The sequence below is a fragment of the Leopardus geoffroyi genome, chromosome A3 (assembly GCF_018350155.1).
Source record: "Leopardus geoffroyi isolate Oge1 chromosome A3, O.geoffroyi_Oge1_pat1.0, whole genome shotgun sequence".
Taxonomy (NCBI): domain Eukaryota; kingdom Metazoa; phylum Chordata; class Mammalia; order Carnivora; family Felidae; genus Leopardus; species Leopardus geoffroyi.
Genome location: NC_059336.1, coordinates 8,503,200 through 8,528,281, shown reverse-complemented (window position 1 = coordinate 8,528,281; position 25,082 = coordinate 8,503,200). Strand labels below are relative to the sequence as shown.

Below are 25,082 nucleotides of genomic sequence, written 5' to 3'. Positions count from 1 at the left end.
CTGTCCAAAGATTCTGGGCCCATCTGGCAAAGTGGAAGAGGGTAAGCTCTTCTCCTTGGAGCTTTGCTCTCCCCGGGAGTTTTCTCCCTCGGGAGAATCATTTGATAATCTAGTAATTGAGAGATAAGAGAAGTAAGACTTACTAAGAGCAGTCAATGGCTGGGGAACAAGTCTTTTTTTTTTTTTTTATTTTTTTTAAAGTAATCTCTACACCCAACGTGGGGCTTGAACTCACAACCCTGAGATCAAAAGTCACATGCTCAAGAGCCAGCCAGGCACCCCCTCTTTTTTGGGAGGGTAGCAAATCTTAACCAGTTTTTAGATGCACCACTAAAACAAGTCCAGCTAAGCACCAGGGGATCCTTTAGTGGCTGGGAGAATATAGAAAGCACAAAGATGCCTCCTCTCCCTTTGAAAATTTCCATCTGCTGTTTCCTTCCCACTTTGAGGGAAGCGATACACTAAAATTACGCAGTGGCTTCTCACGGTGGTTCGCAACATGCATTTGGAGCCGCTCTGTCCTGGATGGACAGCCTGGGCTGCCCTCCACTGACGCGCGTGTGACCTGGGATGGATTAACCGACATCCCTGAACCTCAAGGAAACACTGATAATCCCCGAAAAGAATCCAGCTCAGCACCTGCTGAAGTTCAGCGGTCATCATTTCTAGAAAAGAGCTGGTCGGGTACGTTTTCAAGGTCTAAATGCTTCTCCGGACACCGTGACTAAGAAAGACTGTTGAGATTAAAGAGACAATTCGGGCCAAGCTGAAAAGGCTGGGAAAATGAAGGAATCGGGATGATGGAGACTATCTTGCCACCCTCCCGTCCTTTTTGCTCTCCTCGAATCGCTTCTGCATCGGGCCTGGAAGCGGACAGAGATGGAAAGGGACTGGGGAAGAGCCACATAGGAGGGGGAAAGTGTTCCACTTCCAAGAAGGAGCCGGTGGTGTTATACACGAGCGTGCGAGGGGAGACCTGCTGAGTCAACGTCTATGGAACTCTTATGACACTAGCAGGCACCAACCGAGCCCTGTCCCACACTGTGTCGCTGTCACTAATTCTGTCATCACCCCCACCCCCACGCTCCCAAGGGGTGTAGAACTGCCCTCAAAGGGGTCAAACTGGCTCTTGGGGGAAGGAGGCGCAAAAAAATCTCACTCTTGTTATAAAGCACACGTGGATGTTACAGACAGGTACACAGATATACAGTATAACCGTGAAATGAACATCTCAGGGCGGGGGACACTTAGCAAAAAAGGCTACAAAGTTTCCTTAGGGGAGGTGCAAGTGAAACACATGTTGAGGAACCCGGCTAGCACTGGTAAACGGGGGTAGGTGGAACCCAGGAGAGGGGTAGGTATCTAATACAAGACGGTAAGCATGGAAGGACTCAGAAGATGGGAGGTAGCGGGAGTCGAGACTTTGTGTGTGAGGTAGGCCTGTTAAATAACGCGGAGATTTCCCCTGAAGAAGGAATCTCACCCTGTTTGCTTCTTCCGCTTCCCAGTTTGGGAGGCTGTATTGCGTGGGGGGGTAGAGTACAGACCTGATGGGAATTCTGGCTCTGCCGTTCATTTGCCGTGTGGCCTTGGGCAAGCTACTGACCTCGCTGAGCTGCACCTGTCACCTGGGGTGAGTCTGTGTGAGTCCTTGAGGAATAGCAGGGGTTTGGTGACTGTGGGCTCATTTTCATGCCATCCTCCTGGTTGGATAGCAGGGCAGTGGTTGGAATTTTTAGCAAGGGAAATCGATTCCTTTAAGAGGAACTTCTGTGCACTGGCATCTCCTTCTTTTTTTTTTCTTTTTTTTATTAAAAAAATTTTTTTTTCTACGTTTATTTATTTATTTATTTTTTTTTATTAAATTTTTTTTTTTCAACGTTTATTTATTTTTTTGGGGACAGAGAGAGACAGAGCATGAACGGGGGAGGGGCAGAGAGAGAGGGAGACACAGAATTGGAAACAGGCTCCAGGCTCTGAGCCATCAGCCCAGAGCCCGACGCGGGGCTCGAACTCACGGACCGCGAGATCGTGACCTGGCTGAAGTCGGACGCTTAACCGACTGCGCCACCCAGGCGCCCCAACGTTTATTTATTTTTGAGAAACAGAGAGAGACAGCATGAGCAGGAGAGGGGCAGAGAGAGACAGAGACACAGAATCAGAATCAGAAGTAGGCTCCAGGCTCCGAGCTGTCAGCACAGAGCCCGACGTGGGGCTCGAACCCACGAACCGTGAGATCACGACCTGAGCCGAAGTCAGACGCTTAACCGACTGAGCCATCCAGGCGCCCCTGACATCTCCTTCTTATGTTAGTCCTCGTCTCTTCTCTCTAGCCTCCTCTTCCAAAGCTCGGGCTCTTAATTTTCTTTTAAAATTTCTGATAATACACATACTAAGGATGCATTCTGTGACCCGTGCCGCACACACATTGTTATATTTAATCCTGACAACAGCCCTGTGAAGGCTTGTCCCTGATACTCACCAGCTTTTAAAAGTTTTAGCCTTTCTAACAGGTGTGTGGGGGTATCTTGTAGAAACTGAAGACGTGGGACATCTCATTTGCTCATTTGTCGTGAGTATCTATTCTTGATTTGTGTCTATTCAAATCTTCCCCATTTAAAACTATTGGGTGGTCCGGGGGTGGCTGGCTGGCTCAGTGCTGGAGCATGTAACTCTTGATCTTGGGGCTGTGAGTTTGAGCCCCATGTTGGGTGTAGACTTGACTTGAAAAAATATTGGGTGGTTTGTTTTCTTATTACTGGATTTTGGAAGTTTTAATGTTTATTTTCGAGAGAGAGACAGTGCACGAGTGGGGAAGGGGAGAGAGAGAGGGAGACGCAGAATCCGAAGAAGGCTCCAGGCTCCGAGCTGTCAGCTCAGAGCCCGACGTGGGCCTCGAACCCACAAACCCTGAGGCGTGAAGTCGGACGCTTAACCGAGTGAGCCACCCAAGTACCCCACAGATAGTGTTTTTTAAATGCCACGAGCCGATCAGAATGCATCTGTGGGCCACTTTCATCCCTCGGGTCCCCATTTGGGTGGGATTTTTAGACTAGAAGGATGCTCAGGGGCTGGGGAACCTTGAAAGCGTGCCTCTCGGGTCTCCCGTGGCAGGGACTGTAATTGACCGAGGGCCCCGGATGCCATGCTCTGAGATCCCTGTTTGTGCCACACCCACATTTCCCTCAGGTTGTTCCTTACCTGACCGCACGGGACGGGGACACTCAAGCAGGCTCGTTTCCAGGTGGCACGGGGCTTTGGCACAGCTTCCTGAGGATAGCACAGTCTCAGACTTTTCCCACCTACCTTCTCCCTTCCTTTTCTCCTCTGCAGGGTTTAGAGCATCACGTGGTCTGCCTTTTCTCCCAGCCCCCTGGGGCTTCCTCCCCGTATTTCCCTCCTATGAGTCCCCCCCCCACCCCCGCCGCCCCGGGAAGTGTCTTGTACATCTTTTCCCAACATGGTATCTGTTAGTCTGCTCATCAAAAGAAGCGATCCAGGGGTGCCTGGGTGGCGCAGTCGGTTAAGCGTCCGACTTCAGCCAGGTCACGATCTCGCGGTCCGTGAGTTCGAGCCCCGCGTCGGGCTCTGGGCTGATGGCTCAGAGCCTGGAGCCTGTTTCCGATTCTGTGTCTCCCTCTCTCTCTCTGTCCCTCCCCCGTTCATGCTCTGTCTCTCTCTGTCCCAAAAATAAATAAACGTTGAAAAAAAAAAAAAAAAAAAAGAAGCGATCCAATACAGAGGAGCGCGTGTTCAGGAATCTACCACCTCACCCGCCATGCCTGGCAGGTGATGTACATGAGTAAAGGGGTTCAGGGGAGGACTGAGGTGAACTGAAACCCATACCCTGTTTCATGAGGACAGCTTCTGTCTAGTTCTGACTGTGGCCAAGTTGGAATGTGAGCCCAGGGCGGAACATCATTAGATTTTTTTTTTTTTCTCTTAATGTTTACTTATTTTTGAGACAGAGAGACAGCATGAACGGGAGAGGGTCAGAGAGAGAAGGAGACGCAGAATCCGAAGCAGGTTCCAGGTTCCCAGCTGTCAGCACCGAGCCCGACGCGGGCTCGAACTCACGGACCGCGAGATCATGACCCGAGCCGAAGTCAGCCGCTTAACGGACGGAGCCCCCCAGGCGCCCCAGGACGTCATTAGATTTTTAACGAGCAAAACTGCAGAAAAGTTACAGTCCCGAAGTCCACGCTCTGGTTTGGCAGAAGAAGAAATCAAGGTAAGAGTAGGGCCTTTCCTAACAGCACCTGTGTATTGGGTGGCAGAAGACGGCCAGAATCCGGACAGGCCACACCCTCATCTGGCTCATTCCTTTCTTCCTCTCTATTCATTATTGACTGACACAGTGGGTCTATATTAGTTTATTAGTTATCTGTTACTGTGTAACAAATTATCCACACGCACAAAGATACAGCAACTCGGAACAGGACACTCAGTTTCTGTGGGTCAGAATCTGCTCAGCTGGGTCTCTTGCAAGTCTGCATTCAAGGTGTGAGTCCAGGCTGGGGTCTCATCTGAAGGCTCAGCTGGTGCGTCCAAGCTCATGTGGCTCTTGGCAAGATTTGGTTCCTCAAGAGTTCTTGCATTGAGACTTTCAGGTCTTTCCTTGCTGTTGGCCAAAGGCCAAGGGCATTTCCTTACCCGTAGGCTTTCCAACATGGCAACTTGCTTCATCGGAGTAAGCGAGCTGAGAAGGCAGTAGAGAGAGCCTGCTGGCAAGATGGAGGTCACAGTCCTTTGTGACCCAACCGTGGAAGTGACGTCCCGTCATCTTTGAGTATTCTATGTGTTAGGAAGTCAGGAGGCCAGCCCTCACTTGAGGGGAGAGCATTACCCCCCCAGGAACACAGATACCAGGAAGCGGGGGCCCTGGGAGCCACGTGAGAGCACTGCCTGCCACTTTTTCCGGCGTCTTTCTGGGAAAATGGGAAATCCCCACTTGTGTTTCTCTTTCTCCTCTAAACCAGGAACCTGCTTTTGAGGGGAGAGGTCGGGGATCTATCTTAAAACAGAACAAGTCCTGGTGTGACCGGAGAAAAAGACTGAGAAGGGACAACCAGGTGGATGAGGACAAGAGAGAATGAAGTGGCAGGGGTAGGGTGAGGGGGGCAAGAGGAGGCTGCAAGCCAGGGCAGCAAGACCCTCCTGTTCCTCCCCCCACCCCCCAGCGCCCTGACTGTGGTCTCTTTGCGTTTGTAGTATGGCCACGGGTAAGGAAGACCGGCAGATTGCTTTTGCCAAAATTCGGGACGTTGCTTTCGCAGGGATTATTCGCTCCCTGGATGACCCCGTTTCTTCTTCCAGCACGAAGAGTGTACATAATTGTTGCGGAGACATACCCAGCTCAACACAAAGAGGCGCTCTCTTCCCCGTATACGAAGCGTGGAATGGTAACCAAGATGCTAACCGTTAATATTTTTTGAGGACTGGCTGCACCACCTGCCTGGAGTCCAGTGGCTCTGCCCCCCTGAGTCCTCAGAACCACTGCGAGGCCGGTGTTAGTATGATATTCATTTTACAGCAGAAGAAAAAGGCTCCGAGAGACGAAGAGATTCACCTAACGTCACAGCCAGGTGGGGCAGGAGCAGGAACCGACCTGTGTTTATTCCACTCCGATCCTCCACCAGAACATTTGCCAAACCTTAGTCTTTTTTTTTTTTTTAATGTTTTTATTCATTTTTGAGAGATCACGAGCAGGGGAGGGGGAGAGAGAGAGAGAGAGAGAGAGACAGAATCGGAAGCAGGCTCCAGGCTCCGAGCCATCAGCACAGAGCCCCACGCGGGGCTCGAACTCACGGACCATGAGATCATGACCTGAGCCAAAGTCGGATGCTCAACCGACTGAGCCACCCAGGCGCCCCCCGAATTTTATTCCTTCCTGTATAAACTGTCATGGTTGCTGCCATATCCAGGATCACTTATCTTACCATCACATGTGGACACAGTTTGCTACTCCCTCTCTAGTCCAGCTCTGGACTGGCAGACCAGAGTTCAGTCCTAAGCCTAAGCGCGAGCTGAATCACCCTGCCTAAGCTACTGAACCTCTCTGAGCTGTGAAATGGGGTGCACGGGCTCAGCTTGCTGGGTGACAGAGGGACTAGGTGAGACCGCGGAACCAAATCATGAGGCCCACGGTAAGTGCCCCGAAAATATAAGGCTGCAGGGACCCTCAAGGAATGGGGTCTATCTGTTTCAACTCCTCTCAAAGATGTATTCAAGGTTAGCACGTTTCCAACAACATCATCAACATTAAGGAATTCCTTAGTCCTTTTCACCACCTCCCCCAAATTTGCAATTAAGTCTTTGTTAAAATTGGAATGTAGATGTAATGTCCCGTGGTTTGAGGCCGTATCAAATAGCTTGTTATGCTGTTTGGATACAGTCAGGGAAACCAGACAAATACGTTTTCTATCCTGTTTTTTGTTTTGCTTTGTTTTCTTCTTCTTACTTGTGGAAACATGAGGACAACATAGCATCAAGATTAAGATGCAGATCTGGGGGTCCAGAAGATGCGGTTTTGATTTCCGATTTGCTCCATTCATTGGCTTTGTGACCTTGGCTCTCTCCTCCGACTTCATTAAGTCGGTCGGGAATGCTCTTAGCCGTAAGTAGCAACTGCCGACGATAACCCAACAGAGACCTCAACGAACAGGTTATTTTTTTTCTCTCCCTTAAAAGGCAGGCAGTTACTATTCTGTTTCGATGGCGTAAGAATGTCAGAGCTCAGCTGCTCCCTCGGCCCTTCCTGACATTCGCAGGATGGATAACTCACAGCCCTCTCCAGACAGCGCGTCCTTCCGAAGACAGCGGATCTGCCCAGCGATCTCCTGCCTGTGCGTCGCTGGTCTGAATTGTGTCACGTTGCCAAGTTGCAAGGGAGCCTGGGGAGGGCTGCAGGGTGGGTGTGGGTGAGACGAAGGGGGCTATCGTGAGGATTCGATGAGATAATGCATATTATCTGGGACAGGGAAACTTGACTTCAGGGTCCTGCGGTGAGTAGGCATCAGACACAGGACAAAAACTTTCTTCTTCTTCCAGACTGGAAGCTCCATGACGGGGGGCGCTGTTATGTCTTTCCCGCTTATTATTCTAGCTTGATGCCTGGAACATAGATAACATATGGTACTGCTCAGTAAATATCTGATAAGCGAATGAACAGTTAATGATAATTTGCTACATTTCTTTGGCTTCCTGTTCTTCATCACTTTCTCAAAAACACATTTATTCCAAGCCTATTAAACAAACATCAGAAGGTGAGAGTCCTAAAGCCAAGACTTGTGTCAGCGTATTCTTTATTGCTCGCTGGGTAACGGGTTGCCCCCCAACCGTGGCAACTTCACATCACAAGCATCTCTCATCGCACGCGGTTTCTGGGGTCAGGAATCCCCGAGAGCAGTTTGAACGGATGGCTCTGGCCCACGGCCTCTCACGAGCGGTCAAGACGTTGGCCGAAGCTGCCAGCATCCCGAAGGCTCGACTGGGTAGTGTTGGAGGATCTCTTTCGAAGATCGCACCCTCGCATGGCGGTTGGCTGGAAGGCTCCGCTCCTTTCCATGTGCTGCTGGAGTGTTCTGATGACATGGCCACCGGCTTCCAGAAGGAAGGAGCGCGGGGGAAATGGCAGTATTTCCCGACCGGTCTTCCGTGTCACCCAGCATCACCACTTGCACAATATGCCACTCGCCAGAAACAAGTTATCAGGTCCAGCCTACACTCCAAGGGAAAGCAAATGCCTTGTGCCTTTTGGAGCAGGAGCGCGTCAATGAATCTGCGGACGCATTGTCTGTTCTGTTCAATAGCATCGTCTGTTCTGTTCTAGCATCGAGCTGTGCTTGGCTTGTACGGTAGGTGTTTAATCAGGGCTGCTTCCAGCTTTGCCAACCTTGAAGTTTGGAAGCTTTCCTTGATAAAAAGAATACAGGGGCGCCTGGGTGGCTCAGTCGGTTGGGCATCCGACTTCGGCTCAGGTCACGATCTCGCGGTCCGTGAGTTCGAGCCCCGCGTCGGGCTCTGTGCTGACAGCTCAGAGCCTGGAGCCTGTTTCAGATTCTGTCTCTCTCTCTCTCTCTGACCTTCCCCCATTCATGCTCTGTCTCAAAAATGAATAAACGTTTAAAAAAATAAAAAAAAAAGAATACAAAATTAGTTATAAAAGTTAACACTTACGGGGCGCCTATGTGGCTCAGTTGGTTACGCATCCCAGTTCGGCTCTCATGGTTCATGCATTTGAGCCCTGCATCCGGCTCTCTTATGTCAGCATGGAGCCTGCTTGGGCATCTCCCTCTCTCTCTCTCTCAATAAATAAACTTAAAAAAATAATAAATTTACTCTTTAATTTGAATGAAAGAAGAAAATACTACAGATTGCAATTTTTTTTAGCTGAAAAAAATTTTTATTATTGTCAATGTGGAAAGTTTCTTTCGGCTTCACTATGCATCACTGGTTAGGTGATGTAAATTTTTAGGATGATTATTGTCAAATATGGGGAAACGTCTGTCAATTTTCTTTCACATAGGACCTCTCGAAGACTTCAGGGCAATTCAAGTTTTCTTGGGCAGTGATGAATCCTAAATACTCCTTCAATGATGATACCCACTACCCGGTTTGTAAAGTTTAGAAACATGCATTTTATGTTACTTCTGTCAGTGTGGCATTTTAGCAAGAACGTGATCTTCTTGTTGGTTTTTTTTCTGGGTGATGGTATCATTTCCTCCTCTATGTTAATTAGATGATTTGTAACGGTCAATTTTTTTGTGTCAACTTGACTGGATCCTGGGGTACCCAGATATTTGATTAAACTTTATTTCTGGGCGTGTCGGGGAGGCTCTTTCCAGCTGAAATTAGCATCTGAATCCTGAGACCCAGTAAAGCACTTTGCCCTCCCCAGTGTGGCTGGGCATCGTCTATTCTTCTAATCCGTGGAAGGCCTGCATGGAACAAAAAGGCAGAGGAAGGCAGAATTTGGCTCTTCCTGTCTGATGGCATGACTGGGACATCAATCTTTTCCTGCCCCCAGTGCTTCTGGTGCTCAGGACTTTGAGTGAGCTCAGGCTCAATGACCCTAGATGTCCAGCCTGCAAACGGCAAATTGTGAGACAATCTAACTCTCTCCCTACACATATATATTCTGTTTCTGTTTTTGCTGGAGAATCCTAACACAGTGATTAAAAAAACCAATAGCTTGGGGCACTTGGATGGCTCCGTTGGTTAAGCATCTGACTTTGGCTCAAGTCATACCTCGGTTCAAGGGTTCAAGCCCCACGTCAGGCTCAGTGCTGAAACTCGGAGCCTGGAGCCTGCTTCAGATACTGTGTCTGCCTCTCTCTCTGCCCATCTCCCACTTGTGTGTGCAGTCTCTGTCCCTCTGTCTCTCTCTCTCTAAAATAACTAAATAAACCTAACAAAAGACCCCAATAGCTTGTCATTACTTTCAGTCAAAATTATCTCTTGTTCTTACCGGTATGACCTATATTCTATTTTGACAGAGAACTCACCAGAGTTCCAAGGTCGAGATACATCAAATATCATAATATTTCCATAGTATTCCAAAATTATTCCAACCCGACATGTTGGAAATGCACTAGATATGAAAATCCTATGTGTCTTCACGCCCATGCTTACTATTTGTAGAACTGTCCTAATAAGATTCCAATTTTGATGCCCACATACACAGTTTTAGTGGAATGGAGCACACACATTTGTTTATGGTGTATGGTTTTTTGCACTATAATGTCATAGTTGAATCATTGCGACAGACACCCCAAGGCCTAAAACGCCTAAAATATTTACTATTAGGTGCTTTACCAAAAAAGGTGTTGACTAACCCCTGTCCTATGGCAAATGAGTAAGAGACATACCCTTTCAGCTTCACTGAAGCAGTGGGCACTTTTCAGTCCCTCAGACGCACCAAACTGGGTGCTGCCTCAGGACAACCTCCCTGCTGTTGTTTGTCCCCAGAACATTCTTCTCTCTCCCAGCCATTTTTTTGTGTGTGATCATTTTCATCTCTCAGACAACTTCACCTAACTAGAGAAGCCCTCTCTGGTCTCCTGTCTAAAACAGGTCCTCTCTGTTGTTCTTAACCAGACTTCCCCGTTTTGTGTGTGTGTGTGTGTGTGTTTTTTGTTGTTGTTTTTGTTTTTTTCCATCCCGGTCCTGCCGTGGTTTGTAAAGATTGGTTTGTCTTCTTCTTAAGTCCCCTGTCAACAAAAACCAGATATGTCTTACCATGGGGGGTAGGTGGATGGGAAAGCCTGTGTTTGAACCCCAGCTCTGTCACTTACAAGTCATGGAGCTCAGATAAGTCGTTATTCTCTTGGTTCCTCACTTTTCTTATCTGTCAGTTGGAGATAATCAACAGTGACTACAACATTAAATTTTGAGGGTCAAAGAAGCTGATGTAGGCAAAGCACTAGGAACCGTGCTTGGCCTAGGGTAAGCACTTGACTCAACACTGTAACTACAAGGTGTCGTACAAAAGAACCCACGAGCATCTCTTTAATGAGCGAACCATTTTTCTGGATAAAGTCTTTGTGGATGAAGGCTTTATCTAGTGCTGGATAAATACATGAGTACCTTAGACCTCTTTTATTCTTTAACCATATGCCGTTTCCTTGAAGCCTTATGGCCATCAAATTTCATTTAGTGCCTGAAAGGCTATAATTGACTTTGATTTACATAACAAAGTCAAAGCAGGAAGACAAGTTTTTGAAGGATCTTTTAAAATTACATATGCTTCCCCTGCCCCCGCCCCCTGCAATTTAGTAACTGTACTGGTCTGGCCATGGCCGGATTAACACCTAGAAGTACTACGGGGCCTACATCAGTCAACTATTGCCATAATGATGCCATGTAACAAATCATCCCCCAGCTCGTTGGCTTAAAACAGGAATTATTTAATCTCACACAAACATCTGCAAGTTGGTAGGTGTTCAGATGATTGAGACTGCTCTAGGCTGGGCTCGCAGTAGTGGGGCACATGCAGTCTGCTCCGGGCGTGTGCATCCTCCTTGGATACACGGGCACATACACCCCTCGTGGCGATGTCGGAAATGCGAATGAGCACGAGCTGCGATGCAAGCACACCTCAAGGCCTGCCGGACTCACGCTCGCTAACGGCCTATTAGCCAACAAAGTCACACGGCCCAGTCCAACGTCCGTGGTGCAGGGAAGTGTATTCCACCCAAAGCAGGAGTCGGGGAGGCTCATTTTCTGAATAATAATCCCCACTATCTCAGGACCCGTTCCCAAATGGAAGTTAAAATAAATCGAACGCGCATAAAAAATAAAGTTGTGCTTTTCAAAGAGGTAAAAGCATGTGTGTGCTGAAATTAAAAATGACTTTTCTGAATAGTCTGGTTGTCTCCAATGGCGGGCAAGGCGGGGTTGTGATGGGGTCCCTGCTTTCTATTTGCAGAACTGTCCCAACGAAATTCCAATTTCAATGCCCGCATGTACGGTTTTATTGGAATGCAGCCACCCACGTTTGTTTATGGTGTATGGTTTTTTGCACTATAATGTCATAGTTGAATAATTGCGACAGAGACCCCAAGGCCTGTAACGCCTAACATATTTACTAAATATTTTACTAAATAAATAAAATAAAATAAATATTTTACTAAATATTTACCAAAATATTTACCAAAAAAGGTGTTGACTAACCCCTGTCCTATGGCAAATGAGAAAGAGACATACCCTTTCAGCTTCACTGAAGCAGTGGGCACTTTTCAGTCCTTCAGACGCACCAAACTGGGTGTTGCCTCAGGACAACCTCCCTGCTGTTCTTTGTGCCCAGAACATTCTGCTCTCTCTCAGCCATGCTTTCTGGACTTGTAAGTGAGGGTCTCGTCTGCACACTGGGCAATCCAGCATTGATGACAAGTCCTCCTCGTATCCTAGCGCCTGGCACACAGTAGGGATTTGATAGAATTTGTTGAAGGCAGTTGAATTCTGTAAATAAATAGCGATCGCCTCAATACAGGATAGGTCTGTTGGCTTTATATATAGATTCAGGTACATTGTAAGTCTTACACGTTTCTACATCAAAGCTTCAAGAATGGTGACGGTGCCCACAGCGTCTAACGATGACCCGCATACCTTGGAGGTGTCCAAGCAGGATGCTGCCTCTGATTTTCTGTTTGTCTCTCTGCTTTCTGTTTGTCTCTCCGTCTCCCCTGCGATGCAAATGAAATGATGTTCTCATCTGATGTTGCCCAAGGGAAAATGCATGCCTAGAAAATAATCAGCAGAGAGGAGAATGTAGGCAAGTAAATAAACAGTTGAAAGAATACAAGATAAAACGTGAATTAAAGCTTCAGAACCTCACATTTCCTTTCATCCGCTGTTTATTCAATAATTACACAGTCAATTACAACTTGCATAAATGATTTCATATACCTATTAGTCTATAAATATCTACAGTGTATATGTGTTTATAGATAAAGAGGGAGGAGACGATCATGGTTGGGCAAACATGTTCTGACTTAAGAGTAACTTTGCAAATACTATTAAGTTCAGATTCTGCCAACGCCAGTCTTTCCTGACCCAGGAGAATTCACACCGTGTGATGAATTTTAATCATCACAACTTCCTTTAGTGGAGAGCCTTACGGGAGCCACAGGTTGGGTTGCGTGAGATATGTCTCTCTCCCTCTTTCTGCGTATATATTTTTTCTAGCCTATATAAGAGCACTGCCATGGTAAAACGAATTCCCATTGACTGCCCACCCCTGTACACAGAGGGTCGCGGGAGGACCATCAGATGTCATACTGATATCCATGGGGCTGTCGTATCTTCTTTATTCCCCAGAACGTGCCATCTGGGAAGCCACTTCAGGGCCACTTGGCAAATATTTGCTATGTATCTCTATTCTGTGTTCCCTCAGTTATTTAGTGCAAAGCTTCTCTTATTAGCTAACTAGAATAGGGGTGGTAGGCATGTCTAAATTATGAACTGCCTCTGGTTTGAAAATGCTCCCCTCTCGGAACCATCAGTGAAAGCTAGAGATGAAATCGTACATACAAGCTGGTGATAAAGCTTCAAATAGCCTCCGCTAAGAGAAGGGATTAATTATGTGTGATTTTTCAAGTAGTATCTGTAGATTCAACAGATAAGGTGTCTCCTTTCTGTCTGATGCCTGCCGTGGACTGGCACCTTTATTGAATCATGACTGTTAGCTTTCCTTGGCCCTGAATTAGGGCACCAGAAGCCTCATTCAGATTTAGCCATTGTCCATGCAAAGCTCATTATTGCTCTCCTGGTTGAAATATAAATCTAAAGGGAAGAACAACAATTAGAAAGCTGTGTGACGTTAAGGGACCAATTGGGTTGGAAAGGCTCAAACACACACACACACACACACACACACACACACACACAAACCCAGCCTTAAAAGAAACTTCTAGGAAATTTCTGCTCTTTTGAAAAAATGAGTTTAGGAGGATCTTTGCTTAAAACAACAACAACAACAAAAATCGAACCCATGAGGGTTTCTGCCTTGCCAGTTAAGAGCAATCTTTCAAAGGCATCCAAAAAGAAAAAACCGGCTCTGCTTTCTGAATTGCTGGTTGGAGAACAAAAGAAGCAAGGGAAAGTTTGACTTGACTTCCTCTGCAATTTGTTTGTAGCATCCGAGCAGAAAGAATCTCAAGGCTGGCCACTTCCTGAATGAAGAGACCCAGAACGCCTGCGTGTCGAATTCACTGAAAAGTGCAGCGGTCGGCAGAAACCCGGGGCCCCGACTGGAGGAGCCCAGAGGGCTAAGTGAGAGCATTTCTCTCTCAATTCAGCTACATCCTGACGAGGTAACTGCGAAGTCCTGACTCAGTGTCACTAAACCCTCCCCACCCCGGTCCTGAGATGAGGGGGGGCCGGTGGAGGCTGGTGGCTGCTGGGTGGGTTTCCCCAGGACGAGGTGCCCATCTATCCGTCTCAAAGGCCACAATGGAACAGCACTGAGATGACAAATATTGACTTGAAAATAATGTCCAAGTCAGACATAACTGAAGCGGTGATGTTCTGTTTACTTCTCTCAGCAATAGCTGGCTGAAACAGTCAAACCAGTTAGACAACTTTTTTTATTTATTTATTTTTTTGGTCAGGTACGTACTGACTCACTGTCAGGAAACTTCAGAGATTTCAGGACAGAGGTTCTCTCTCTCTCTCTACGTTCTGCTGGGCAGAATGCCTGTGATCCCCTTGCAAAAGAGACTCCAGGCTGGCTGAGCTCATTTGATTATGGCTGTTAGTTTCCTGCCACTTGCCTTTGTAGGCTGGAGCGAGGCCCAAGGATTCAGGCAGAAAACGTCAGACGGGGCTCCTCGTGAAATCTCCCGTGTGTGGTTCTCCAGCTTGCCCCTGCAGAACTTTATATTCGGGGGAGGTCTGCCCGAGCTGGCCTGCTCCCGAGAAATGTGAAGTCAGCGGGTAAAAGGCTAAGAAAGAGAAAAATACGGTCAGGCGGTGTGGGCTTTTGGCTCAGCACCCTCACTGGAGACAGACTTTGTTGGCCTTTGGAGCCATGGAGGGGATTGCAAAACACAGAGAGAACCCGGCGATGGCTCAGACACAGAAGGGAGAGGACGGGTTGAACAGATAGAGCGGGTTTCCTTTCCTCCGAGAGGTGGATCTGTCTCACGCGAGAAGGGCAGTTCCTGGGGAATTACGGTGGCGAGAAAATGCCCTGCGTTAAGGCTGGAGGCCACGTGCATGATAGATCCTGCAAGTGATTTCAAACCTCACCGCTTCTTACAGGGGAGTTTTCCTTCCAGTGTGGAGCGCAGGTCTCAAATCAATTCTCCTGTCTAATTCCTGCTTCCTGCCACGCTGCCCTTGTTGGTGTTTTCAAGAAAACAACCCGGGTCATCATTACAGAGTTTCCAAAACCCCCGTGTTCAATTAGCCTGCTTTTGAATCCCTTCTGACGGTTGGTTAAATATGGGTCCAAAGTGCTTTTTGTAAGTGGCACTGATCTCGGGGTGAGAAACCTTAATCTTCTGAGTCTTAAGAAACTGCAAAATAATGTTTTAATGGCACCATTACTAGAAGACTCGAAGACTGCGTTCTTCCAGTCTGTTCTGCTTAATTCTATTTTGTACACATATGAACATTTCAAAGTACAAAGGGCTATTATATTAAAAGGACACTTGGATATTCTTTATGAAGTTTCCCTTGTACTTTTATAGAATGTTTACAAGGTTAATAAGTATGCTTTTTCATCACTGAGCATTATAAATGGCTCCAGTATTGCTCCCACGTTTATTTGAGAGTCATTGAAAGTGCCTGAATGGGGCTTGATGTCCTTTGTTTCCCTTTGATTTGGAAACAAAAGACCCGAGAAAAAAGTTTACTTTGCTGCTGAATGCCATATGCAGATCAACTGTGTTGGCCCTTGAATGAAACCAAGGATCTGAAGACAGAGCAGAAAACGCTCTGGTAGTTACGGCACATGTTTGAATGTGCCTCCAGTTTGGTCCCCTCGTGCTTGTCCCCTAACGTGGGGTTCAGCCGCACGCCCAGGTCTCTGGGGATGGATAATCGAGAGTAATCAGCATCAACTAAGACAAAAGTTGCTGCGTGTTTCTTGGGTGGGAAATACCGCGTGGGCATCATAAGGCAGCAGTGTCCTCCACTCACGGTCTCCCTTCTTCATCTTTCCGAGTTTCTCGAGACCCGAGGCTCTTAGCTTCGGCACCGTTGATGAAACGGGGCAGCGTTGTTCTTCGTGTGTCGGGGGTGGGGAGTGGGGGGCCGTCCTGGGCAGTGCACCCCCAGCTTCCACCTGCTACATGCCAGGAGCACAGTGTGACAAGCCAAAAAGCATCTCCCAGCGCTGCCAAGCCTCTCCTGGTCTGGATCACCTCTGGTTGAGAGCCAGTGTTCTAGAACAACCCACCCACAGAAGCCCTGTTTGGAGAAAGAAGAGAAGGTGAAGCTCACACTCAGGCGGTCGTAGTGACAATGACTGATGACAGAGCTGGCACTGAAAACCCTCGCGAGAAAAGGAAAGAGAACATGACATCAGAGGACGCAGAGAAAACTTAATCGCCAGCCCCTCCTCCGACAGGTGAGTCCCGCAGCGGGAAGAGCATTCCAAGGTGCTCAGTCAGAAGAGGCTTGTCGTCAGCAGCACCAACGGCATTATTATGTTTTGTTATTTTCTTTAAGTAGCACATGGTTTCACTCGCCTGTCCCAGCCCTCCTCCTACTTAGAGTCGGTTGAAAACAACACGTCTCAGAATCCTTGTCGAAATGGCCTGGGAGTGATAGTTGCTAAGTTAATTTCAGTGCCTAAAAACGGACATGTACCGCAGTAATAAAACACACACGGATTTCATGAGATGCTGTTAGGACAATAGAAAGAAAATGTATTATGGCAACTGTGGATGAATATGGCCATAGGAAGTTTAAAAAATATATTGAAACATAAAGATATGTTAAAAAAAAGATACGCGGTAAAACCTGGGAACGCGAGTAACGTGTTCTGCGAGCGTTCCGCAAGGCGAGCAAACATTTCTAATAAATTTTCGCTTGATAACCAAGTGATGTCTTGCGATACGAGTCGTGCGTGATGCGGGCCGTCACACGATCACAGCCAAGCCAATAGTTTTTGAAATTCGCTTTGATGTACAGGTGCTTTGGATTACAAGCATGTTTCCAGAACGAATTAAGCTCGCAAACCAAGGTTTTACTGTATTTCTGTGTCTCTGGTATTTATAGTTCATAGCGACTATTTTTATTTAACATCTCAAGAAGAGAGGCAATGCCCAGAATAGCATATTGAGGCCCAGACACACAAAGATAATAAGGCTATCAGCGTTTCAGTTTTCCTTTCTAGAACATAAGTCTAGATTCTGAAATGTTTGGAGCACTACGACAGGAGGACGGAACGGCATACCCGGTGTATGCTCACCGCTAGACTTCACCGGTCTCCGGCGCTCCCATATCAGGGCCTTTACCGGTCTCTCAGGCAGAGAACATTCTTCCATGGCTCATGCCTCTTTCTCCTCATCTGGGTCCTTGTTGATGTGCCATCTCCTCAGACATGCCTCCTGGCCCTTCTCTATGGTGAATGCAACCACAAAATGTATTCTATATAATAACCAAAAAGCACCACCCACTCCCTTGGTCCCGCACCACCCAGCCCTGCTTTACTTTTTCATCACAATACTTCTATTATTATATAGTTCTATAAAATATATATTGTATATTTGGTTGGCTTGATTTATATATAATGTATATTGGATTTGCTTGATCAGAAACAGATAGGGGTGCCTGGGTGGCTCAGTCGGTTAAGCGGCCGACTTCGGCTCAGGTCATCATCTCGCGGTCCGTGAGTTCGAGCCCCGCGTCGGGCTTTGTGCTGACTGCTCAGAGCCTGGAGCCTGTTTCCACTTCTGTGTCTCCCTCTCTCTGACCCTCCCCGTTCATGCTCTGTCTCTCTGTGTCTCAAAAATAAATAAACGTTAAAAAACAATTAAAAATAATAATAATAATAAAAAGAAACAGATATATTGTCTGTTTCCTACAACAGGAGAGTGGGCTATTGTTTTACCTGCCAGTGCCCAGAACAACACCTGGTACCCAGTAGGCACTCAATAAATATCTGTTGAATAAAAAGGTTATTGTCTGGGCAAGCTCTGGGGGCATGAGTGGGCTTGGGAACACCTTGGTGTGGGTTGATGAATTTCTGCACTCTCGTAAATGACCTTTGTCTTTTCAAGTATAACGATTTTATATGCACTCTTTAATTGGTTTGGCATGACAAGTTAAATACTTTAAGCAGTTAATCATTTATTCATTTTAAATAACAAGTTTTGGTTTTGAATGGAGAAAACTAACGAAGAAAATCGAGGTGGACTCTCAGTCTACTGCTTAGAGAAGGTCCACTGGTAGGTAAACAAGCAAATAAATAATAAAAAATACATGCTTGTGGTTAGAGACTTCACACCGTGTAAGACATGTATAGAATAAAAAGTAGACCTTCCCCTATGTACTTTTCTGGATCCTACCACAAAAAGAAACAATTGTAACCAACTTCTCATGGATTGTTCCAGAAAATTTTTCTATGCTGGTAGGGATAAATTTACTAGCAAAATATACATCCTCTTAAAACTTTTTTGAACACGTACACACACACATACACACACAGTGGAAGTTTCTCCCACAGCCCTTGCTGTGGTACTTAGATCATTAGATATTTACTTGCTTGACTACATGGTGAACATCTTTCTCTCCTCTACCTGACTCTCCCTGCGTGCCCACCATTGCAATCCCCAATATCTGGCACCCAGTAGGCCTTAGTACGTATTCGCTGAGTGAATGCTTGAGCTGGAGCATACCTGTCTGACCGCAGCCACTACGTTTTTATTAATGCTCCTTGACAGAAACAGAATTCTTATACCATTAGTGAAGCTCCTTCAAACTCTTATTTAATGAGTATTTGTAGATTTAGAGAAATTGATTGTGTTCTAAAGAGTTTGCACGTTGCGATCCTTAGGCAAATCTGCTGAAGCAGTTATTTAAAGATTTTTTTTAATGTTTGTTCATTTTTGAAAGACACAGAGAGACAGAGCACAAGCAGGGGTGGGGTGGAGAGAAAGAAGGACACAGAATCCGAAGCAGGCTCCAGGCTCCGAGCTGTCAGCACAGAGCCCGACGTGGGGCTCGAACTCACGAGCCGCGAGATCGTGACCTGAGCTGGAGTCGGATGCTTCACCGACAGAGCCACCCGGGCGCCCCATGAAGCAGTTATTTTAAATCCTATTCTTCAAACCAGGGAACAGAGACAGAAGTCAGAGCGAAACTAGAGATTAACATTTTAATATCAGGAAAAAGCTCCAGGCCTCTTCATATTCCTAACCATCTTCCTTTCTGACCACCCCCAGAGTCAGAATGCTGCGAACGTTTACATTTGGCTCTAAGTACCAAATACTTCTGCAGAGTCCGTTAGGCCACACGGATACCTTTCATTGGGGTCTCCCGAGCCCCGCAGATAAGGGAAACAGCAGAAGACTCTAAATAACAAAAAACCGAACAGAAAACCCCTCCAACACAAAAGAAACTTACTATTAGTGCAGAAACAAGGCAGCAAGTCTCCTGAAAAGGCCTGGGCGGCTCAGACTCCAAACACAGGAAGTAGGTTGTAAGTGGCAAAATGAGTAAAGCAACTTTTGGAGGGGGGCGAAGGGGGTGGAAACATGGACAGAATCTGCTCTCTATTTAGGTGTCACCTGTCAAAGGGGGGAGCCTGTAGGGTCAAAATGTCCACCCGGCGGCCCCATTTTTCAAGAAGAAACAGCTAATGCACACCCCAGTAAATAAACGCAAAGTCAGGCAAGAACACACTTTAAGTGAGTTTTATGGCGTGTACATTGTATCTCAATTAAGCTGTTTAAAAGAAGGAGAGAGAGCCACACTAACGTTTTCTTTTGCCGGCAGTCAGCTAGTACAGATTCCGGGGTGTGGGTGTGTGTGTGTAAAAATGAGGTCGGTGAATCCAAAGCATACCAGGATGTGCGAGATTCCAAGGCGACCGGTTAATATCATGTAGAAAACATGTGTGCCGAGCCGGGGAGGTGAAAACAGGTCCCTGGGGACCGGGGTCTCCTGAGAAGTAAGAGCGGATGAAAAAGATGGGCGCTGTGTTTTGCAGGTGTGACGGTGCCTTCCTCGAGGCCCTGGAGGAGCGCGGGCGGCCTCCCTCCTGTCGCTTGGCCTGTCCATTCTGTGCGGCCCCAAGGGGCCGTCCTCTTCCTTCTCCCGGGAGTCAGAGCTCTACGGAGGCAAAGCGAGAGGGGAATTAATTCCAAAAGAAACAATCGGTGGATATAGTGAGAGGGAGGGGGACACGGAGAGAGAAAGAAGACATTAATTTTCAGGATGGAATGAAGCTGGCTGTGTTTTCATTAAAACATGAAAATGAACACTTGCAGCCACTGTAAACTAACAGCGATGCCTTAAGAAGAACCAGCTGCTGGGGTTGGACAAGGCGGGGGGGGGGGGGAAGCCCCTGGGGGATTGGGGACGGGGACAGGGTGGGCAGGGGACTTGCTTTCTGAAAGCAGGGAGTAGGGTTTGCAGTTCCAGCTGGTCTGGTGGGTGGCTGTCCCCCCCCCCTCCCTCCGCTCACAGAGGTCAGGACCCGGGTCCGGACAGGAGGTGACTGCCAGCCCCGAGCGACCCCACCCGCACCCCGCATTAGCAGCTCGCCCTGAGAAGAAGGCGAATAAAACAAATAAGCAAAGCTCCCAGTTGCAAACAACAAAAGGAAACAAAACAAAACAAATCAAAAGTCTTAGTCTAAAAGAAAAAGCAGATGAGGTATTTTTCTGAGAATGACCTGAGCCAGTGCCCCATATTATCTCTTGATCGTGGGTTGAAAAATGCCAATAAAATGCATCTGTCGTGCCAGGCCGGACAGTGGTCACTGAGGGAGGGAACAGGGACCAGGATGGGCATGAGGGCCTTTGGGGGGGGCGGTGCTGATTACCCAACACCACACTTTGGGAAATCCATGAGGCTGGATACTTCCATTGTGTCTGCTATTTTGTGTGTGTGCAATATTTTAATAACATTTAAAAATAAAGCCAATGCGGGGGCTCCTGGGTGGCTCAGTCAGTTGAGCGTCAGGCTTTGGCTCAGGTCATGATCTCCGTTTGTGGGTTCGAGCCCCAGGTCAGGTTCTGTGCTGGCTCTGTCCAGCTCAGAGCCTGGAGCCTGCTTCAGATTCTGTCTCTCCCTCTCTTTCTGCCCCTCCCCCGCTCGTGCTCTGTCTCTGCCTCTCTCTCTCAAAAACAAAGTAAAAGCATTAAAAAAAATTAAAAAAAAATAAAGCCAATATGGGGCGCCCGGTTGGCTCAGCGGGTTAAGTATCTGACTGTTGATTTCGGCTCAGGTCGTGATCTCACGGTTCATGAGTTCGAGCCCCATATCAGGCTCTGCACTGACAGTGCTGAACCCACTAAGGATTCTTTCTCTCTCTGTCTCTCTCTCTCTCTCTCTCTGTCCCTCTCCCACTCATGCTCTCTTTCTCTCTCTCAAAATAAATAACTAATCTTAAAAGAAAATAAAAGCCAATACGCATCTCCCTGTTGCTACTTCCTCATTAATGTCAAATTCAAGGTGGCCAAAGAGGACTTGGGTTCTTCTGTCACCGTCCCTTCTCTCCTGAGCCATGGTAGCCTCTAGCCAGCTACTCACACCAACATCAGGGTCATCCTGGATTCTTCTTTTCTCTACGCCCCTGCAGGCCCTTTGCACCTGCCGCTCCCTTCTGGAATGCTCCCCCCTCTCCGGTTGCCCCATGCTGTGTTCCCTCCTTTGTGGAGGTCTCTGCTTAGTGAGGTCTTCTCCAGCATCTCTCTTTAAAATTGTGGGCACCTGGGTGGCTCAGTCGGTAAAGCATCCGACATCAGCTCAGGCCATGATCTCGCAGTTCGTGAGTTCGAGCCCCACGTCGGGTCCCCTGTTCTTTCTCCCTCTCTATCTCTTTCAAAATAAATAAATAAACTTTAGAAATAAAATAAAATAGTGCCCCCCACAATGTGCTCTGGCCCCAGTTCTTCCTATCTCTTTTCTCCTCTTATTATTCTCCTAAGCACGTATGTCTCCTGGGACACGCGTCTATTTATGTATTCATTGATGACCCCCTCCCACTCCAGTGTAAGTTCTGTGAGTTCTGTGATCGGGATTTTTTCCTCTTTTTGTCACGGCTGGGTCCTCACTGCTCAGTGCCTGGCAGATTGTAAGCGTTTATAGATTATTAACGAATTAATAATTAAAGGAATGCACTAATGATGGCATTCATCATTGAATAGCACATGCTAAGAATTTAAGCCCTTGCTGAGTGAATGAAAGCTCATCAGTAGACATTTACCAAAGTCATGAAACGAACAAAGATGGGTAGAGTTTCTGTTGTGGGTCTGGAACCAATCTTCCCCGATCTACAGAAGTGAGCGTAACAGACAAGATCTTTGCCCACCTGGAACTCATGGTCTACTTGGGAAAAGCCACCGATCCAACAATCATGGAAACATCTATCACAAACTTGGTACCGCTGGGAAGGAAACACAGAGAACACTCTGAGAGGCTAGTTCCACTAGAGAGAACCCAGAGTGCTTCTCAGAGGTGGTGACCTTTGAGCTGAAATAAGAAGGTAGAGGTGAACACCAAAAGGGGCAATGGGGGTGCTGGGGAGAACACTTGCAGCAGAAAACACCTCCAGTGCAAAGGCCCAGAGCCTTTGGATTAATCATTTACATCTTCCTCTTTCCAAGATCCTAGGGAGCCCCGGTATTTGGTTTCTGATATTTACTGTTAAGTGCAGAGGTAGCTGCCAATAGAATATGGATGATGGTGTTGATTCTTTGCCTAATGGAGATGGGAAGCACGTCCAAATTCAGGATTCTCATTAAATCTGGGAGAGCTCAGAGCTTATGCAATGTGTGGTTAGATTTTTACATCGTCCTAGTGTGTTTTCTTCCCTTTCCAATCCTTTGACACTGGCTAGTCACTTAAAATTTAGAACTCACCCTGGGTTGTGGACGATTTCCTGGAAGACAGCTGCTTGAGCGTCCCCCTGTGTGTCTCTGAAATAAACATCCCCTTTGGAGGAAGGCTTTCTGTAGTGCCTTCCTGCTCAGCGTCTTTTTTGCAATTTACATTCCTGTTTTGTATGACTTCTCAGAAGAAATCTTGAAGAATAATCACTAAAATAACAGCCAAAGGTTATTACGTACTTCACCGCATTGCCAGCCCTGGGAGCTAGGTGCTATTATTATCCTACATTCACCGAAGAGGACCTGAGGCTTGGGAAGTTAGGTCATGTGTCCCACATCAGCCAGTAACTAACAAATGGCAGAGCCGGGTGTTATATCCAGGAAGGGCTGACTCAAGAGCCCGTGTTCTTAATCAGCCAGCCACAAGGTCTCCTTGACCCTAAATTTGAAAGTCTCCTCTTAACCTCAAGTTCCCCAAGGCATTGAACACAAAGTTCTAACTCCTACAGTCCATGTGCAGACCGTGGCAATGGTATTTTTCTCTTGCAAAGGCACCCGATTCTGGCTGACTTAGGCCGAAAACAATTTAATGGGCCGATATTGAGAAACTCACAGATGGGGAATTGAGAACTAAGCAAGAAAGAGAGAAGCAGAGAAGGAGGGAGGGAAGAACTAAAACAGTCCCATGTGTCTAGGGAGTGAGACTCCTCAAGGACTTTCTTCTGGAGCGGGGAAGCGGCAATGTGCTTTCTGCCCTGCGTCGCTCTGGCAGAGGGTCACCAGCCCCACATCTAGAGTTTGATGCTTTGTCTTGACCATGGGTTCATCCCTTGGCCAGGGGAGGGGCCAGGTGCCTTGACTGACAGTCCCACTGGAGCGGCTCACAATAAAGTGGGTGACCCCCCAAAGGAAAACCAGGGTGCTGTAACCCAAAGAATGGGGAGTGGATGTCAAGCTCCTTGAAAACAGCCCTCTCTCCCCTCCTCTTGCTCAACCTTCCAGAGAAAGGTTGGAAGTAAGAACTCCATTCAGTCTTGATTTGGCTCTTTGCTCCCACTTGCAATGGCTCATCCTTACTTAAACAGTCCCTAGCGAAGTGCCGGGCACATAGGAGGTGCTTCGCAAGTGAATATGGGATAAATAAGCGAACAGGAAAGAGAAAACACATCCCTAGTGCTGAATTATTGCTCCCACCGATAAACGCGACACTGCACCTCACTAAAAGTAGCCTCCCTGTGATGGGCCTTTTGAGGAGGTCCAAAAGACGGCATCTTGCCTGCTGGAGTTATTAACCAGTTGAAAACTAAGACAAAGGGATATGCAAGTTGTCCTAGTCCATTGGAGCTGCTGCAACAAAACACCGTAGACTGGGTGGCTTATAGACAACAGAACTTTCCTTCTTGTGGTCCTGGAGACTGGCAGTGGGAGATCAAGTGCCCTCATGGTCAGGTGAGGACCCCTCCCAGGTTGCTGACTTCTCCATGTGTCCCCACTGGGCGGGAGAGGCGAGGGAGCTCTCTGGGTCTCTTGTCTAAGGACATTAATTCCATTCTTGGGGATGCTATCTTTGCAACCAGATTACTTTACTATCAAAATGGAAACCAGGTTCCAACAGATGAGTTCTGGGGCGATACAGTCCACAGCACAGATAGGAGCCAAAATGTCACCTTTATTGTTGATAGGTCCAGATATCTATAGGTCTGGGGCTTCTGAACCTCAGTGGATCTCCCAGCACAGGAGAACGTGAGTTTCAAGAACAACCCACTCTTCCACGAGGACGCAAGGAACAGAGAGGACAGCTCTATTCTTCGCAAATTCTCCTGCCGGATAAATCACTCCTCCTTCCCTGGAGTCGAGAGGATAAAGGGCACAGAGAGGCCAGGAGTTTTAGGAGCTGAGCTCTCTCCCCATGGAGACATAACATCTAAACACCTGGATTTGAAAACCAGAAAATTTTGTCAAAAGGCTGTGAGGTTCTCTTAAAATAGAAATGTTAAGAGCCCCAGAAAGGCCATAATTGCTATTATCATCCACTCGGTGACAGCCAGAGGCCGGTTGCCTGATGCTGGGACCAACCTGCCCACCAGGCTGGAGAACAGCCGCTATGCTATGAGGGAGGGCTGATCCTTCTGAGTTTGAACTTTTGTGCTGCCCCTTCGTAGTTGCGTGAACTGAAGCTTGTTAATGCTTCTGGGTCTTGTTTCTGTAACTATAAAATAAGGATGACAATAGATTCCATTCCCTAGATTTGTTGGTGAAGATCCCTTGAGATAATGCATTTTAAGTGTACAGACTGGTTTCTGGCGCATAGGAAGCTCTTAGTAAGCTCTTACTACGTGTTGGTTAACGTCGTTCTCATGGTTTTTGTCATTGGCGGTGATGGTTAGGGTTCCTGTGCTGCAGAGCAGATCTATGCGTTAACCTCTGGTTGTCTGTTTGCTAATGGGTAGTAGAAAGAGCCCCGGGAGAGGAGCCAGCCGGGAGGCCCAAATTCAAATCGAAGTTCTGGTACTTTCTAGCTGCCTGATAAGTGACAAACTCACTAAACCTCTTTGAGCCTCAGTTTCCTTATCA

At 47.3% G+C, this 25,082-nt stretch overlaps 1 long non-coding RNA gene and 1 other non-coding gene across 4 annotated transcripts; both read right to left on the bottom strand.

The window, feature by feature from the left end:
- Positions 1 to 2,201: 2,201 nt before the first annotated feature.
- Positions 2,202 to 2,286, bottom strand: TRNAR-UCG. Its single transcript has one exon. It is a non-coding gene; the product is annotated as a tRNA-Arg (tRNA).
- A 1,365-nt stretch (positions 2,287 to 3,651) lies between these two features.
- Positions 3,652 to 22,800, bottom strand: LOC123579982. Of its 3 annotated transcripts, none has more exons than XR_006703044.1 (6): positions 22,542 to 22,800; positions 19,078 to 19,785; positions 12,109 to 12,242; positions 11,707 to 11,961; positions 9,870 to 10,211; positions 3,652 to 3,679 (listed from the first exon to the last, which is right to left on the bottom strand). It is a non-coding gene; the product is annotated as an uncharacterized LOC123579982 (long non-coding RNA). The 3 variants fall into 3 exon arrangements; XR_006703042.1 differs by lacking the exon at positions 3,652 to 3,679 and adding an exon at positions 6,203 to 7,113; XR_006703043.1 differs by lacking the exons at positions 3,652 to 3,679; positions 19,078 to 19,785; positions 22,542 to 22,800 and adding exons at positions 6,203 to 7,113; positions 12,333 to 13,338.
- Between the last annotated feature and the right edge of the window lie 2,282 nt (positions 22,801 to 25,082).